Source organism: Talpa europaea (assembly GCF_964194135.1).
Source record: "Talpa europaea genome assembly, chromosome: 1".
Taxonomy (NCBI): Eukaryota; Metazoa; Chordata; class Mammalia; order Eulipotyphla; family Talpidae; genus Talpa; species Talpa europaea.
Genome location: NC_140073.1, coordinates 117,021,300 through 117,039,440, shown reverse-complemented (window position 1 = coordinate 117,039,440; position 18,141 = coordinate 117,021,300).

Genomic DNA, 18,141 nt, shown 5'->3' with positions numbered 1-18,141 from the left:
TATGATGTGCATTTCTCTATGAAATCGCCAGTGGGCCTTATTGTCTTCCAGATTAAATACAAGCTTCTTTTGTTTCTCATGTCTCCCTTTATATTTTGGTCCCCAAAACATATACAAGTTACCTTGAGTTTCTGGAAACTCAATATTCTCTCTCCTCTCCTGCTGCTTTTATGCTACCTGAAACAATACCATGAATATTCTGACTAACTCCAATCATCTAGACCTAGTTAGATAAATGACCTTCCATATCCTCTGGGAAGCCCATAACAACTTCCCTCAGTTGGATTAGGTGCCTCACTTGCACTCATTTTGCACTCTAACCTTCCCCAATCATCATCTGTATTGTACCACTTTATAATAATTTGCATTTTGGTACTCCCACTAGACAAAAATCTTCTTGGGGCAGGCCTCATGTATTAGTTATTGTTTTATTCTGTTTAATAGATTACTAAATATTTCTTGAATTAATGCATGTTAATTTTTAGCAATTTATATGACAAGAATACATTTTTTCTGAATCAATTACATGCCTCCATTTTGTGCAATAAACAAATAAGTACATAAATACAACTATCTCCAAGACTACATAAAATAGAAGTCAAGGGGTACATATTAAATAGAATATGACACTAAAATTATAGAAAATAGAATGAAAATCCTTAGTTATATTTGTACTCAATATCTGACTACACTGACACCTCTATATTTTGGGTTTGTGTTCTATGGACAAACACAGTTTCAAAGATTTATCCATTCAGGCTGTAAATGTGACTGCTCAAGTCCGTACAATATGTGGTTTTCTAGTACTTTAAGATCACTGCATGTTGATTAAAACAGAATGGTTAGAACTAGCTCATCCTCCTCATTTCATAGATGACGAGCTGTGTGTGAAGGAAACAGAGTGACTTGTCTGAGTTCTCACAGTTAGTTGAAGAGTAAAACTATCTTTACATGTCTCCAACAGTCCTTCAGGTTTCTTTAATTTTATTGTGTTCTGCATGAAGGAAACATTGACTATCGCTATTTACCAAAGTCATGGGAAACAATTCCCTCAGCTCCCCACATACATCTTATCTTAGGAACCAGTTAGGTAACTATGACAAAAGAAACACAAACACATTAGAGGAACTGAAGATTGGGTGGGGTCAGAAAGAAGGGTGTCAAGGACGATGATAACATGAGGTGTCAAGGACTGTGATAATATGCACACTTGTGTCAATTTGCTGCTAGCTCATAATCTAATAAGTAATGCAGACATTTAGTCCTAAACTCTCTAACAAGTAGATTTTCCTTTGGAGACAGTTTCTCACATGGTTTCTATAACATTTTAATGAGTAACACACCTGGCAGTTAAAGATATGCATTTAAATGAAACTGGGAAAAAATACATTGACCTCTTTCCATCAAATAGTGATACTGAAAGTCACAAGATGATAAAACATAGTAACTACTGTTTTCTGAACATATTCAATAAGGGTTTTTCAGAGGCCTTAAATCTTTTTTGGAACTGGGTAGGTAGATTAGAAATGTAAAAATGAGTTTTTGTTTTGTTTTTAAGAAATGACTGGTCAAAATCAAATACATGGTTATCAGTATCATCTATGAGACAGATATATTTCAATAGCATTTCTCATTAATTTGATTCAGGGATCTAGATGCTAAAAACTGATCTATTGGAAAATGACTCATCAAAGTATTAATATTTTGGAAAAAATTTGAGAGATAAATTATCATACATATCACTTTCTGATTCTACTGTATACTTAGTAGAGCTGAAAATATTTATAGGAATGGTCTTTCTTTTTTTCCTCCCAACATACAGGGGCAAAGCATTTAATTTATCTACACTTTATAAACAAGGACAGTTTGTTACTTGGGGTTCATACTCTTACCAAGAATGACAAAACCATTTAGAACCAGCCTCAGGAACGGAATGAGAATCTCCAGTTAGGAACCAACCTAGATCTGAAGACAGATACTCACCTGATATTAACAGGAAGGATGATCGGCATTGGGTTCCACTCATTGAACAACAGCATTTACTGAATGCTCTTAATGTGTGCAGAAACCAATCCCTTTGAAAGTATTCATTCAATTTGTCATCATTCCCATTTTATAGATGAGAATATAAGTAGCCTGATACATAAAGCAAATAACAGAGCTAAGACTTATAGCCTAGAATCCTGGCTCCACTTAATCCTCAATCTGGTCTCCTTATCCACATAATGCACCTTTAAATTTCACTTAACAAGCATTGCCATAAACAACAAACAAGTTCTTCCTTAGTTTCCATTTAATCTTTGCCTTCTTCACTAAGATCCAGTAAAAGACTTTTTTTTTTTTTTACTGAAATGAGTTCACTTAGGGTAGCAAGGACTCTGAAACTCAAGGCTAGCAATTAAGCAAGTAGGGACTTCACAGGAAATGTTTATTTGTCCCAAGAGAGTCATTACAGCACTCCTGGCTTAAGAAAGTCATACAGTATATGCTTTCGGGGATTCAACATAACCCACATGTCAGCTTTCCCAGCCAGTATTTATCAGAGAATCCCATGAAGCCTTGTGCTCATGTTTTAAAATGTATGGATGGGTATAATAATAATAATTATTACTACCATGATAATGCCAAAAATGAAGTTTCAAACACTTCGCCCACACATATGGCTTCCATCAGTTCCACAAAGCTCAAGAGATATTTTATCAGGCGCTGATCAAAGAAAGCAGCAGAAGTCTATACAAACACAAGATAGGACATGTGCAGTGTCCTCCACTCAAGCATACCCTGGGGCGGATCATCCTCCGTCTCTGGGAATAGAGGCAGCAAGCACACAGCATTCAGTGGTTGTATTCCAATTAATAGAGGTCTCTTTGAAGGCAAAGCCCTGAATAAATCAAGCTTAAAATCAGGTTCTGATTTAGCATGAAGATGCCCCCGCTTGGGTATAAAATGCTTTAGAGAGATCTTACTCATGTGAAAGTCCTGTCAACTAGCTGTCTAACATGAATGGAATAAAACATAAAAATCTTGTGACTCCTCAAGTGTGCTTAGCTTTGCACAGATAAAACTGTTTCATTTGGAGTCATGGCGAAGGAAGAGAGAAAGGCATCTGCAAACCATGGAGCTTATTAAACAAATTTGTTTCTCAAGTACTTGAGGTACTCTCAGCCCTAATTAATGTCTCCTGCAAATGCACCCTCATAGCTAACTTTCACTTTCCTAATCTAAGCCATATGTTCCTTCCATCATTTTAACAACATAAATGGAAATCATTGGTGTTTTTTCACTGCATATTTCTGTTACAAAAACGCTTATTCCAAGCTGATACTCTAGGCTGAGATCAATGAGTGAGAAAATTCCTCTCTGGAAACAGTTTTCTTTTTTCTCTCCTTATTGCCCATATGCAGAGGTGAAGTCTGGTGTGTGATTTTTCAGTGTTACATTAAGTACTTTACTTCTACAGGGTAGAACAGAGGTAAGGTGAAAGAGGGAGATTGCATTTAGTAAATAGTCTATACAGCTGAATTAGTCCTCATGCCTCTCACTGGGAAAGAATTTACAGCCAGGTAAGTTTCTGTTTTATTTTTCAGGAAGTAATCATTTAATCAAATACCTCAAACTTCATTAGATACTGCTCTACATCTGATTTCATTTTAAGGAGCACTTTTTATGTACAGGACTGCAGGAAAGGAAAATGTAGAGATAAAGATTTCAGATTCAGAAGATAGGCCAGTGATCACTCAGTCAGAGGTCAGTGAGCCTCACTGTGAATCCCAAACATCTAGAGAGTTTGGAGATCATTTCTGCCCCAGAATTATCATCTAACTGACCTGCAGTGAACCTGATAGAGTCAGATACATGATTTTTCAAAATCACTCATGGTAATTCTAATATGTAGCCAAGGTTGAGAAGCACTGATCTTGTCCATCCATTTCTTTTGGGTCCGGTGTTTTTTTGTTTTATTCAATGTCCATAGACAATCATTTGTGGCAGAGAGCTCTAGACCTCCACCAATGTGTTTTCCTCTACATTAGAGAACATACACTTGAGCCTGTGTTTTTTAAAAATTAAAATGAATTTGATGGAACTATTCTTCAAAACAAGATGCATCCCTCTTTTGATGAGAAAAAATAATTCCGGTCACCATTGGACCAAATGATATTTGAGTCCCTGCTCTCATAATACACCATTTCTCTTACAGCTGCAATTTTCAAGAACCTACTGACGACATTTGAACGGCAGTCAGTTCGTTCTCAAAAAACAGTGTAAAATTGTCCTTCAAAAGCAACTTTCTAGTTTTTAATCATGATACACTAATATTTTCACAGCATTTTAAAATGAACGTTTTACTTTGCTCTCAAATGATCTCATTTAAACACACAAGGTTGATAAGCATCACCATTTGGTTGAAGAGAAGCCAAAGGCTTGGGAACTCTCAATGTCCTCACAGGTAGTAAGTAGCTGGCCAAACCCAAATGTGAACCTTTGTTTGCAACACATGCAGTGCTACACTCAGTTCACTGCACTGCTTTACAACTGAAGATTGGGTCATGGCTCTGATGAGTATTTCATATGCTCAGTCCTGCTAGGATAACCATATAAAACTGACAACAGCCAAGAAACAAATGCTCTACTGTACAGATTAAATAGCTGATTGTACTAAAATTCATGGGTACACTAGGAAACAAAATAAACTGCGGCAAATCATCCCAAAGTTTTTGTTGTGCATCCCTTTATTTTTGTTCATATTATCTGTGTTTACTGAGCTGCGGAAAGGATGCATAGACTATTTTTATTCGGAGGAAGGCAGTAACACCAGCCAAGCAGAAGGACCCATCCATGACCAGAATGCAATGGCCTTCATTATCTTCCAACTCACTCCTAAATGACTCACAGAGAGCTGGCAGATGGTGTTTTCTCTCACCCCTTGCCTTGCACTTATTTAATTATTTTAACTTAGTTTTTGTTCTGCTACAATGATGCCTAATAAGCAGATATATGTGGGAGTTGGTTTCTTTTGCTGATACTGACCAGAACATTTGAAAAATTTCTCTGGCTCTAAGTTCCACATCAAGTAAGGGTATAGAATAATGATGATTTTAAAAAAAAGGTTATTAATACATGCAAGACACCAGATACTGAGCCAATCAATTTGCATGTTTTTTTCCTCATTTAATCATCCATCAACACACTGATAGGGAAATTGAAGTTTGGGGAGGTGAAAAACCTACTCTGGGTAAATAGCTAGTAAGTGATGGGCCCACAGAATCTAAGTCCCTACTGTTTAATTTTTATGGCACGCTCATAAGGCAGCAGTTATAAACTCTTAAAAAAAAGGCTTTGGGGAAGTAAATCAATATAGTAAAATGACAAAGAAATCCACAAAGATTCAATCCTTTGAAGAGATATCAGGTAGGTGAAAAGCATAATGAAAATGAAGACTAATAGAAGACACAAAGTCCACTGCCCTCAGCCCGCTGTGTGGCTGCAGAAAGTTTAGTCAGCAGGTAGCCTCCATGATCCGCTCCCTGAGAATCTGCTTTAGTTTCAGAGAATACCTTGCCTCTGGCCTCACCTACTGTGGACAAACTGCATCCTGTGACTAAGCCAGGCAGGGGCACAGAAGTCAGTTATTTTGGCCTAAATCAGGCAATTCTCTCTCCAGAGATGCCTGCTGGCTTAACGAAGGTTTTGCTGGGTCTGCTTATGAGTTTGACGATTTCTTCTATTAAAGTTCACTTTATTCCACAAGTGTTAATCACCAATAAACTTTTGCAACCCAAACTCAGAGAAACCTAAGCTATAACAATACTCCAAGTACTTTCAAAGAAAAAAACAAAAATATCTGTATATTAGGAATTTTTTGAGTCTCAAGAATCCATACAGATGATGCACTAAATAATATATTTTTGGCAGTGGTATCTAGACATAAATTTCCTAAAATGAGATGTGGGATGCAGGTGTATATGTAGTAAGAGGCAGGTACCTACTTAGTTTTTATTCAGGTTAAATTGAGCAGATAATTTAGAACCATGTCTAGTCTAGCATAAGGGTAAGAGAATAATCTACATGCCATGAAAACACCCAGAGGCCTGTATAAACCACCATATCCTTTTGGGTCTATAATGTTCCTCACTAGTAGCTCCATGTTATTATCCTATCCAGTATGACCCTATGTAATGATGACATCAGTTCCGTGTCAGAAGAGTTCTACAAAATCATTTCTAGGACATTTTCAAATATCTTAGTATATGCCTCCACCGTTAAGCCCCATCTTATAGTTTAAATCAATAATCTGCATAGGAAACACTGACCAACATGTAACAGAATTATCAGACACAGTATCCACCCCTTGCGACCTTTCCGATCCATCAGGTAGCCAGTATGCCTGTTCTCTGTCATTCCTTAAAATTGCCTTTGCAAAGCATCTTTCAGAGGTAAAGAATGTAGCACTCTAGGTCAATGGTTATGCAATATCTATGCCTCTGTTTTCTCAAAGAGGCTAGCTAACCACACTAACCCAATTTCACAGCAGAGCATAGTGCTGAATCTCACATTTCTATGTATAAAAAATAGACAGAATTTTCTAACTATATATCAACATATGCACTCCACACTCTGTAACAGGATAAGGATCAATGCATGTTGCAAGCTTAAAAAATGGCATTTTAAACACCAGTGCAATGAGAATTTGAAAAAGTCGTCGAAGGGATGAGCGGGAAAAAAAATTACCTAAACATTCCTTATCTGACCAAGTAGAGTCTTCAAAAATTAGGGCTGTCATTACCCGCTTCTGTGGCAGCTTCCAGCTCCCTTCCAGGAAGGGGACTACCAGATAGAGCATTCCATACTTTCACATGGAAGGCCTAGATCTGTCCAATTCTTTTTAGTTAAGCTGATATATCAACCCTTAACTGTGGCTCTTTGCTAGTTACTCATTATTGAGTACTCCCCTATGTAGAAAACTTTCTTCTCCTATCAATTTAGGATGTTAATTTGTGACCCCACCACTGGAACCTAAATTGGAATTCTTCACTCTGTGACAGGAGGGAAGAAAAAAATCTTCCTCTCCCCTTACCTCTATGGGCAACAACTACAGGTCTGAAAACTTGACCCTAAAAAAGCATGTTTTCAAGATAAAAATTAAACTGGCTATATTCATTTGTCTTGGTTTCTTTTCAAAATTTATGGAATTTGTCAAATTTTGTTATCTTTTTTAGGACCAAGGCAGCATGGCTTTCCACTCTATCTTGTTGAGTGTTTAAAGATGTGAAAGAAGTAATAGAACCTGTGCTTAATACAAATATGCTTGTGGTTAAGATCATTTTTGGTAATTATGTCTAAAGTTTCAATTGCACTGAACCAAGGAATAGCTGTTTTATATGATGATCACACCTCAGAGAAAAATACAACTAGAAACAAAATAGAACTGTGGCATGAGGGCTCGGTTTCATGCACTCAAATTTGGAGACTCACACAAAAATTCTTCAGGTCACCACACCCAGAACAGTGATGTTTTCATAGTAACTGATCTACTTATAAAGAAAAAGAGGTGATGTGGAAAGACAACAAGGAAATGAGTAAAAAATAGAAGTAAATGCCCTGAACATATAATGACCACAAGAAAAACATGAAGGTAGGACATGTTGAGGTGGTGTTTTACCTCAGGAAAATATTAGGAACTTGGAAGGCTCTAGAAGACAAAAATCATGTCTTCTGTTCCTTGTGAATCTTTTCATAGTCAAACAAAGCTATAGACATAATAGAGACATAAAGACTGAGAGAGAGAGATATGAGAGAGAATGAGAACAAGAATACAGCAGCAGAAAGGAGAAAAAAAAAGCTGTCAAGAAAAACACTTTACTATCAGCTCAACAGGTACCCAAATAATAAAGCAAATATAAGCAACCACTTTTACCATCAATTCTCATCTCAAGATGATCAAGTGTGAACGCTACCAGGAAAATGCCCCCTATTAAAAGCTATGATTAAAGGTGTCCATACGTACCAGTTGAGTCTCTACTAAGCTTTGGTTGCCACTGTGATGAGAAAGACTCAGTCTGAAAGCGAATTATTTTCCTAAGTTTGAGTTTAATCCATTCAGCCAGTTTTGAATTTTGAGAAGAGAAAAACATAGTTCCTTTCCCGGTGGCATTTTTTATATTCAAATAAGTCAAATACTCAAATAATTTAAAAATACACAAAATTTGAAAATTCATGTATTTAAACACACATTTCACAGTATGATTGTGGGTATTTTGGTTTTTGAAATGTAACTTTTGGGGTTTGATTTAGCTTTCTATTCTCCATTTAAAGATTATCTATATTTAAGCTTATAATAGCAATTAAAAATTAAATTGGCCATATCGGAGAAGTTTTCCAGATTGAAACAAATAATTTTGACTACATTTATAAAGCAGTTTACCTCTGAAACTTCAATGTTTTACTAAACATGAGATGGTGAGAAGTTTGGAATTATTGTGTTGGCCACACAGCAGAAACCAGCTATAAGTCTGTGGGACTTTAATGTACACACAGATCTCCTGGGATTTTGGTAAACTGCAGATTCTGAATTAGTAGTTTTGGAGTAAGCCCTTGGTTCAACATTTCGGACATCAAGTAATGCTATAGTTGTCAGTCAGCACACCATAGCTTTTGAGGACGAGAATCTTTCATTAAATATTTTCCTTTTTCTTTCTTTACAATTTTTGATTGTTTCATTTACATTTAGAATAGCTAAGTGTTCCATCACTTTCTATTCCTTAGTACACAGAGAATTGCACATAAGAATTTCCTTAGAAATCTAAGAATCCCTCCAAGTTTTTTTAGTTTGTGTTTCATGTTTGGAAGAAATGGACAGCCCTGATTATTTTAACTCTATCTCTTACAACAAATCCTGTTGCATTTACAAAATGTGCTGATGTGAAAATTTAGAAAATATCAAAGATCCAGGAACTACTGGATCATATGGAAGCTCCATCTTTAGCAGGTCGAGGAATCTCCACATTTACCCAAAGGACACAGAATCATTAATTCAAAAGGGCACCTGCACCCCTATGTTTATAGCAGCACTATTTAGAATAGGTAAGCTATGGAAACAACCCAAATGCCCAAAAATAGATGACTGGATCAAGAAGATGTGGTACATATATACCATGGAATATTACTCAGCAATCAAAAAGGATAAACTCATGCAATTTGCAGCAACATGGATGGAGCTGGAAGGGATCATGCTCAGCGAAATAAGCCAGAAAGAAAAAGAAAAATACCAGATGGTCTCACTCATAGCAGAAATTTAGAAAACCTAAATAAGGGACCAGGAAAAAAACTAAATATAATAAAGTAAAAATCAAAATCAACAAGCAACTATAAACCAAAGACACACTACAGGGGATTGGGAAGGGGAGGAGGGATTATGGTCAAAATAAGGGGGGTGGGAACTGTATGGGGAATATAACCAAGATGAAAATGCATACATTTTGCAAAAATGAAAAATGACGTTAAAAATATATAAAATAAAATAAATAAAATAAAAAAAATCCAGGAAACAGCTCCAGACCTGAACGACAGTAATATTTTTGGCAACACATGAAGGAACAGGAAGCTACTATGAGATTATTTTAACCAAAAATCAACTGCAAACCTTATTTTATACTGTTAGAACAACAGAATCAACATCCTCCACATGGATCAACAAAAGTGACATCATTAAATGCCACTAGAAACTGAGTTAAAAGATGGTACAGGCTATGATTACACAAGCAGGATACAAACAAGAAGTTAGGAAATCTTCAGATATTTTCCACGGTTTTGACTCTAAGAAAAAAATACTTATACACATGGAAATATTTGCTCATGATTTTTTATCTCACATTTTAAAACATTCTAGTGAAGAGAAGCAAAGTTCACCTCAAAAAATCTTGACACTGTGCAGCTGAGCTCATGTGTCACCACTTTGCTTTATTAAGAAAAAACCAGAAAAAGTTTGCCCCCATGGCTAAATAGAAAATACTGGTATGTGGTTCTTCTACTAATGAAAAGATACATAAAAACACAAGGTCCAGTATATAGCTCTCTCCCCACCCCATGTACCATCTACAAGCTTTTAGTAAAATCCTAACTAGGTAGAAAATGACTCAGTCTTTCTTATTCACCTGGTTATTTATATGTTGTACTTACTGAAGAACTACAGATGGTCACTGAGCAGAATACTTCATAAGAGAGTAGAATACATCTGAATTTATTTCATTTCACACTAAGGTACATTATAATTTCAGTAAAGCTAACATAGAGATTTGACAGTAACAGACTTTTTTTTTTTTTCAATAGCTGAATGTTTTGCTCCATTGCAGATATACTATCTTACCTGATTTTAGCTTTGTTAAAAGTTGGTGTGAAGATTAAAATGCTATTTGCCACTACTATCTTTTTCTTAATTTGCCCTATACCCAAGCCTCTTAAGAAATAGGGAGGAAAATGGTCTATGATTGACTAGATCCACTAATATTACTCAAAAACACATTAACAGGGTTTGTTATTCAACTTTTTCAAAAATCATCAGTTTATGAACAGTGAACTCATCAGACTCTAAATTATTGTACATTAAGTACATAGTTTTAGTGGGCTCACAATGTTCCAGAGCATAGTCAAGTGCATTGCGTGTTCATCCACAAACAAGATACAATGACTTGAGATGATCTGGCATCTCTAAAGTAGTGAATACATTCACTCAGACATTCAAGAAGCAACTCCCCATAGTCCATAAATTTTGATAGGTATCAATCACCCCTTTTGATATGACAAGGTAGAGTAATCCTTTTTATTTGCTATGTGGCCAAGGATAAAAACAAATCCCTAATTCATGAAGTTATACAATCCGCACTTTAAAGCACAGACACCTCAGAAGAGCAGGAGGGATAAATTTCCTTCACACTTATTCCTGGCATCATAAGTAGTCACGCCCTTACAAGAAAATCACATCCTGTTCAGTGAGACATTCCACTAAATTCAAGATGGAACTTTATATTTGAACTACTAATAGCAAAATTTCATATACAGTTCAACATTTTGAATTTTGCATAGTGCATTTTTCCTTCTAATTACAGAAATTGACCTATATGATGCTAAATATGCCCCTAACATTCTAGTGGAAACGCATATGATTTACTTACAATGTAAATAAGGAAATATCTGCTCAACTTTGTTTTTTAACTCATGTACTGAATCAATTGCTCAAAGATTATAAGATTTAAAATGATATAAATTACAGGGAAAATAGAATTCTTGAGGCACAATAAGGTCTTCACCTTAACAATAAGTGATCGCAGTTACACAAAATTGTTCTTTCAGTTGACTCACATATCACATGCTACAGAGCCACTTTTTCTCTCCAAAGGCCATGGCTCACACACAGCTTAAAAATGTGTGACCTAAAGAGAATGTATTAGTTTGATTTGGTTTGTGCAATTGGGGATTTTCAAAACCTTTCTATGGGGTCTGGGCTTGGCATCTCACCCATTTCTCATTCTTCCTCAGCAGAATCCATTCACCACGTTACTGTATGATCTCTGCTCTAGACTCTGACACATAAGCAATGTCAATGGGAAACTCCCAAGTAAAACAGCATCCTCTGTAACATCTTCACGTGGAAGTAAAGATGTTTTCTTTTCCTGTACACCATGACTGGTAAGTATCCTTTCAGTCTACATGACAGCAAGCCAAGATTGGAAAAGCTAGGGGATGTTCAGCACAAAACAGTTTTGGCAGCATTTCAGCAACTCCTGTGACTCTGAACATCCTGGAAAACTGTCTGCTGATCTGTAAGCTGCTCAGCTGGGTGTCTTAGTCTGCTCTGCAACATAATCTTCCACCACTGAATGGAACATGAGGTCCTCCCTGTTCCCTATCCCCGTATCTCTCAACCCCTCAGACAATGGAATTTTGCATTAGAGAGAGTGCAGCATTTGAAGAAAAATACGTATGTTATTATTCTTCTTCTGTCCACTATAACACAAAGCTTTGCTTCCCCTCTCGGGAAAATGTAAGGCTGGCTGGCAGTCAGTTTGACAGAAGGAGAGCAGTGCAGCGGAAAATTGGATAACAGGATAAAAATCTATGGGGCCACAGGAATCCCATCAAAACTGGCTCCTCCTGTCAAAACCCAGACAAGAGACAAGGACAAATATAGAATGTTATTTATATTTAAATATTTCTAATGATATCATAATTATACTTATGCCTATGTTAGGCAGAGATTTTCCTCACAAACTACCATTCTGCAAACCAAATGTTGTATGTTAGGAAAATCTACATAAGAATCAGACAGCTTCAATCAGACATCTAGGAAAACCCTATAAACTCAAATAGCTCTCTCCAAAGGACAGAGCATAACTATTTTTTTCAAATGCATTTTCTTTTTAGTACAACAATTAAATTCAGTAAAAATATATTACTCTCAGTATGGGAAAACCAAGTTAAATAGTACATAGATTAAAAGATTCATTTTAGTTAAAATTAAGTCAGACCTTTTGGAAAATACACTATTTTCTTTTTCCATAATGTGTCACCTACTATTATTCTATAGGTCAAGTTACTGATTGACTAAAATACTATTAATTTATAAAATTTAAAAAGTTCAATAGGCTGAAACTAACTTTTGTTATTTTAGAACTTAGGTAAAAAGTTTTGATAAAGATATTCCAAATAGGGCCTACCCTAGTGGCGCAGCGGTTGAGCGCTGGGCTGCAAAGCTGTCTACAGCCTCTGCAGTGCTGATTCAATCCCCAGCTGCCAGCAAGGGTCCCACATGGTATGACAGACCTCTCCTGCCGTGCCCACTGCTCCCCTCAGCAGTGTATTTCATCAGTCTGCCTGTTCTGTTCCCCGCTCTGGTGACTTCTCTCACCCTCCCGCGCTTCTGACTATACCCAGTGCTTGTATAAATGAAGAAATCTTTTAAAAAATATGATATTTTGAGTAGTTTTTAAGAGATTATGCCATGTCAAAGAATTTAGGCATAATGTATAATCTTGGAGAACAAAATTATGTATCATCTATATAGAATCCAATTCATATTAAACTCCCATATGACTTAATTCTAAGATTATTTAAGCACTTAAAGGTCACCTTTAACATGCATATAGTGTTCTTCTTTTTAAGGGACACATACACACACATTCATCAGAGCTGTCAACAACAAAAACAAAGTGGAAGATTGACAGCATACACACTCATAAATTTATATAAAAACAATGTATTTATTACCCACAATACAAAACACAACATGTCTAGTGCTGGGAGAAAAGTAAATATATTGGGGTATTCAGTCACAATGTCATCTAAAAATGTTCCATGTGCCACAGAGAATAGAGCACTTGAAGGTCCTTCTCTCTGTGTGGCATCAGTCTAAACATCTCTGGCATATTAGCAAGTCTCCCAACTATCTGAATGCATGTTATTGAACAAATTTAATTTTCCCCTACTGCCAACTTTCTCCTCTGTTCTAATGACTCTCTCACTCTGGCTCAGTCACTGTTCTTATTCCTGCTTTCTCTTGCTTATGTTCTTCCTCTGCCTAGACTGTCCTAGATCTTTCCCTTTCTTACTCATTGATTCACCTCTCAGATCCAGCTAAAATTCACTTCACCTTAAAACTTTTTTCTTTTTACTAATCCAAATGATTACCATATGTAGGCAATGCTTTCAGTGCTTAACAAACCTGACCTTATTTAACTGTCACAACACTGTAAGGGAGGTAGTACTCCACTTCAGAGACATAAAAAGCTCAAAGCAGTTAAGTAAATTGCCCCCAGATACACAGCAGAAAAGTAGCAGAGTCCAGATTCATACCCCATCTGTCTGATTCAAAGGCTTGTTGAATTAGGGAATTCATCTGTTATTTTATTTCCTATTTAATACCTCTTTCTCCAAACTCATGCTCTATATAGTACCATATGATTTAGCATTTAGTAGTTCATATGTTGTACTCCAGGCTCTTCAGATAGACTATAAATGTGTAGACATTTATTTATCCCTGACTCTAGCCTAATACCAGCCATTTAACTTGTTGATGGATTGAACTAGTAAATCTACAGCATTTTAATCATTAGAGAGAAGCTTATGCCTGCTATAGGTTTGGGTTATTCACAGTACTACTAGCCTTGTGAGACTCTGTCTTCTACTGCACTATAAAGATTGAAGTAAAAAAAAATCTTAATTTTCACTAACAGTTTTTGTTGGGCTATGTGATAGCATTTTACCAGGCAGATGGGGGAAAACACCAAAGAGGTTTAAACCAAATCTCTGCTCTTAAGAATCATATCTTGTTGGAGAAAGGTTCTATCTATATTAAGTTATACATATATATAATATAGTAAGTATATGTTACATGTAGGTGTATATGATATATATTAAATATGTATGAGTTAATACATGAAACATGAGTTTGTACATAAATTATGCTCTATAATAGTGTCTAGCATAAAGAGCTTAATAATGTACCCATCCAATCACAGCAAATGGTTGATAGTAAGCAAAATTTAATTTGCCATTTTTCAGGATTTGTAGGAAGCTATTACTATGATAATCATTTATTACCAAATACATCATTCAATGAATACTTAGTGTGTTTTCACTATGTGCCTTTCCAGAACTTAGTTTGACAAATGAGTAAGGAGGAGGTATAGGAAAACCTAACTAGACTTTTTCTGACAGGTTATCTCCTGAAAAATACCATGTGGGCTGGTCTTTGTATGAGCCTACTTTTTCTAAACACTTTTTTCCCTAAAAATGAAGTGCAACAAAAAGGATTGATTTAATCAGATGTTTTTGTACATCTAATTTAGTCAAACTCTAGCTATGATTTTATTCTAGTATTAACATAAGTAGATAAATGTTCTCTCCTGTAATTGTTTTCATTACATGAATTCCAATATATTAGCCTAGGGTTAGGTAAATTAAATGGAAACATATCAATAGATCTAGCATCAGAAACAATATGTGGTTCTTTGATTCTGTGACTTATTTAATGGATTACAATGAAGCACCCACTAAAGGCTGGTAATTTAAATTATAAGCTGAGGGTTCAAAGCTGTGGCTAATTCATTACTCACACATCTCTAGTTGAGGTAGTAATTTAAAGTCATGTGTGTCGCATTAATTGTAATCTTGTTTCCAAATGACAAGATAAATATTTCAAGGAACATAATATATTATGGTCATAGGTCAAACCAAATGAATGTCTAAAATAGATTAGCACTAAGTGCATGCAATATGTCATGTTTATAAATTTTAAAAAGGATAAATTGTATTAACATTTAGCAGATTGCTCATTACACATCATCGGTGTTTAGCTTTAAGTGCATTATTACTCTACCAGAGCATTCTCTGATAATACTATACAGAGCTGTTACAAAATCCCTAACTGAAAATCTAAGACTTGAGAAAAAACAGTTTAAAATTTGCTGATTGTTTTACATGCATGCAAAACATATCTTGGCCCTGAAGTGGCTCAAAGAAGGACAATGAATTAGCAAAGAAAAAAATTTCCAAACACCAGGTCACTTACCAATTGGCATATATATCTGTTTTTAATTGAAACCTCTTCAACTAAGACTGAGTCAGAACTTCAAAAACTGTCCTAGAAAAGAATACCACGTTACCTTTCCAATACCAGTGCTAAATAAATGCACAATAGTGACTCAAGTTGTTATTGTAATTCTAAAATAGAATGTTGCTTTGGAAATTTGGGCTGAAATTAAACTGTCATGATTTCAGTTTGGGTTAATCCATTTTCCTACCTACAAGTGTTTATCCAAAGCTTTCTTTCTTCACATCTACATGTTGTTATATGATGCTATTTTTTAGCCTAGAATTTCTACTGCGGAAGAGCTTTATATTGCTAGAGTGATGTTTTGAAAATTCAATCATGGTAAAGTGAGGGACCTGGAAGGAGCAGCCAACCAATTAAATTCAGCCCACAGAAACAGTTTTAGTAGCACAGGTGTTGTCTTTTTTTTTGTTGTTGTTGGATAATTTGTTTGTTTGTTTTCCATTGAATTAGAATGTAATTTAATCAAGGAGGACAGCTTTGAGTTCATCAACAATTTTCTTCTTATTTCTTTCCCAAAGTCCATTGCACACCAATGTTCCCTATAGCCTGTCAGATCTGCAACTGATAGCTGCTGCCCCCAAGAAGGTAGGGCATTTGCCTTACCAAGTGGAGTCTATACAGAACTGAAAGATCTAGACAACAGAGAGGATGTTTTAGGGCCTGTGTAAGAGAAGGGGAAAACGATGGTAATTGAGGCTAGTCATAGGGAGAAGAATGTTGAAGATGAAAACCAAACTATCTGCTAGAGACTCCTACACAGGTTCCTACACAGGTACTTCTGTGCAATGGGAAGGCTACTCTCTGTGCAGAACAGTTTTATTAAAATATTAATTTCTCATGAATGTATTATATAGTTGGAAATTTTCTGATGAACCAACTAGGTGCTGAGTGTCCCAATACAAGGGCTGAGATCTTGGACCACACTTGGATTATGTTAACACAAAAGGGTAAATTCTGGCATTGGGGAATTTTTTCCTCCAAGTTATTACATGAGAGTTTCCTACACTACATCTAAGGAAGTTAGCTGCTTGGAATGGCAGATAGGAGTGGGTTCCTTAACCAAGGACCCACCAATCAGATATTCCTGTTGGCACTTAGCAGTTTGAAAGGGTGAAAGAGAAGGACTCTGACAGTCAAAGGTTTCTTGGAACTTAGTGCAACCCAGGCAAACATCATTCTAAAATGAAATTTTTCAAATAGTCCAGGAAATTCAGAGTTGAATATTTTAAGCACTCATTCTAATAGAGACTAAAATATTTTTCACTCTTCCTAACAAGCCCATTTATAAACTATGTCACTAATTTCAATTAAAAAATGTATGTACAGGATACACAGTAATAAGCCTTAGTTCATCACCAAATAAGCTTCTCCAAAAGTCTCTTAAGTGCCTTCAAAACACGGCAGCTGGCTTTCCCTAAAGCAAGGGACCCAAGAGAGCAAGCCAGAAGTGACATCTTCTAATGATCTGGCCCCAGAAGATACACACCGTCACTTCTGTCACCCAACTTAATCCTTGTACAATAAAGGATGAGATTACACAAGGCCACAAATACCTGGTTGTAAGCATCAAAGGAGTCATTTTAGCAAGTGGCAGCCATACTTGACCAATCAGATCCTCCTGCCATAACTCTGAAACATGTGAAGGGAAATGAGGATCCAGTGATTGAGAAAGAGGACTTACAGCTCAGCATGAATATCCAGTGGGGCAGTGCCAGTCACCACATCTCAAGCAAGAATTCCTTCATGTGTTCTGGACTGTATTTTCCATCATTTTACATTTTCTGAATCTTTCTCATTCTGGAATCCTATTTTTGAGATGCCGAAAAGATTCTGTGCTCCATTTTTTCCCCATAATTTTCTTTTAATCTGCTAGCAGTTGGTTTTTATTGTTTATAACCAAGAACGTTGACTGGCATGATCTAGAAACATTTCCCCCCGCCCCCCGACTTCCTCTGCACCTACTTAATCCTCCTCTCTCAGACGTCATATCCCAGGTCACATCATTTCTTCATGGAAGCCTTCCCTCATCACACAAGCTATAGCAGCACTTCAGTCCATGTTTTAAGAGATTTTATTTCTTGTTCTCACCTCTGTTACTAAAAATTATAATGTAATCAGTTTTCTTCCAGCAGGATTCTGCTCCAGAGCGGGTGGGGGTGGGGAAGGGAAATGTGATGGTCTTATTCATTGCTGGATCCCCTGCATCTCACACAGTCTCAAAAATTTAAAACAGTCAAACAAAAACATTTTGCCTTCACTGTTTTTATGGAAGAGTTGACATCATTCAGTCATTCATTTTAGCTTAATTGAAAATCAACCATTTATTTTTACATTTTCAGTACATTGTTCTTCAAATTTTTTAAATTGGTATTTTCAAAGCTCAGTTTGTTATTGCCCTCCTCTGCCACCAAGGAGTCCAGTTGAATATCTACTTTAATTGGTGAGTTCTTTCCCTATTGGCAACCAAAATATAAAGAAATCTGCTTCTTGAGCACGGATCTTGAAAATGAAAAGAATTATTTTATTTGATTGTT